The sequence below is a fragment of the Pundamilia nyererei genome, unplaced genomic scaffold, assembly GCF_000239375.1.
Source record: "Pundamilia nyererei isolate P.nyererei 1_Seehausen unplaced genomic scaffold, PunNye1.0 scaffold00030, whole genome shotgun sequence".
NCBI classification, from domain to species: domain Eukaryota; kingdom Metazoa; phylum Chordata; class Actinopteri; order Cichliformes; family Cichlidae; genus Pundamilia; species Pundamilia nyererei.
The window spans coordinates 2642032-2643654 of record NW_005187431.1 but is presented as its reverse complement, the minus strand read 5'-3'; positions in this window follow the sequence as shown (position 1 = coordinate 2643654).

Below are 1623 nucleotides of genomic sequence, written 5' to 3'. Positions count from 1 at the left end.
TTTTTTTTTAGCCATTTTAACAGTTAGAGTTTCTGTGACCGCAACAGAGCTAAACAGATTGGCATCTTTGAGAGCATGCTCTACATGTGAAGTAATATGGGATCATCTAAGTCAATTTCTTAGCCATACCTAGTGACTTAAATCTACAGTACTCATATACTACAGATGCCTGTGATGAGCTTGATTAATAACAAATGAATAGCAGCTGCAGAAATCAGTTTAGTTTTGCATTAATTTGGAATGTGGTTGTAACCTGTGATGGAGTTTACTTGCATGTAACCCTTCAACTCAAACAGCATACATGTATAATACAGAGGCGTGTGGATGTTAAGGCCCTGTCCACACCTATGCAGGTATTTTGGTAAATCTTTCTGGGTGGAGATTTTCAGAAACTCACTGGACAAGAAGAACGGAGACGTTATCCTTCAACATCACATGTGTTTGACTTTACCTCCTTTTTTGAAGTCGGACTGTTCTGTGATATTGTTTGTAATCTTTTGATAGACCAGTATTTTTATTGAGGTAGCATTATGTTGCTACCTGTTGCTTTTGTCATGCTCTTCAAAGAGCATAACATTTTGTGTGTGTGTTTTACGTGTGGACAGAGTTATTGTTCAAAACAAAAAAACCCTACATATATGTGTGGACATAGCCTAATCTGCAAGAAAATCAAGACACTGGTGCTAGCACTGCTAATGTTAGCCTTCTTTTAAATTTATCTTGCTTTGTTTGAGCGCAATATTCTGGCCTGTGTGTTGTTTTACATTATTCAGCTAGTCTTATATTGTTGTTTCTCTTGTTTAATCGTCTAGTACATTATGTGTCTGTATCTTTTCCAAAACAAATCTAATAAATTATCAATTAAACAAGTAAGATGAGGTTACTAATAAGTTGCTGGGTTAAGCACAGGATCACTGTTGTTTAAAAATTCATTGGGGGCTTTTTGTTTCTTGCGGCTGCTGTTCTTTCTTCTTGCTGCTTTCAAAGTGCTCTGTGTCCTTGGCTCATAGGTACTTCACATATTCATAGTTATCTTGGATGATTGAAATTCATTTGTCACTTCCAAGTTTATTTCAAAGCCAGTAAAGACAAAATGAGTGGTCAAATCTCATCATCGATATCTAGAGCCAGTAAACCTTTTTTGTTGGCATTAAAAAGCTATCACTGGGAATGCATTGTCAGTTCTGAGACTGAAAGCCGTGGAGCAATTTAGTGTGGTGAGTCATTAGCAAAAATGTAGTCGGAGAAGTGGAAAGTTCTTTGTGTGATCTACTAGCAGTGTGCTAATTTATATACAAAGATGCAGTCAGTTCCCTTCAGTAGTTGCTTACCAGGAGCAGTGCAAAGATAATACTATATACGCACAGGTTTTATACATATGTTTCTTCTGAATACAGTGTGGCAAGATAAATGAGAGGACGCTGAAGAAGAATCAGCATCTTTGGGGTTTGATATGAGGATAAACTCTTCTGATGGAAATTGCTGGGGACTGTGTGACGTATGGAGGACTGAAGTGAAGAGCAGGATTTGTCCGGAGAAAAGCCGCATCATTACAACCTGTTCTGCCGTAAATGTTCACATTGCTCTGGTTTTGTTGTTGTTTTTTGTTTTGTTTTTTATTGA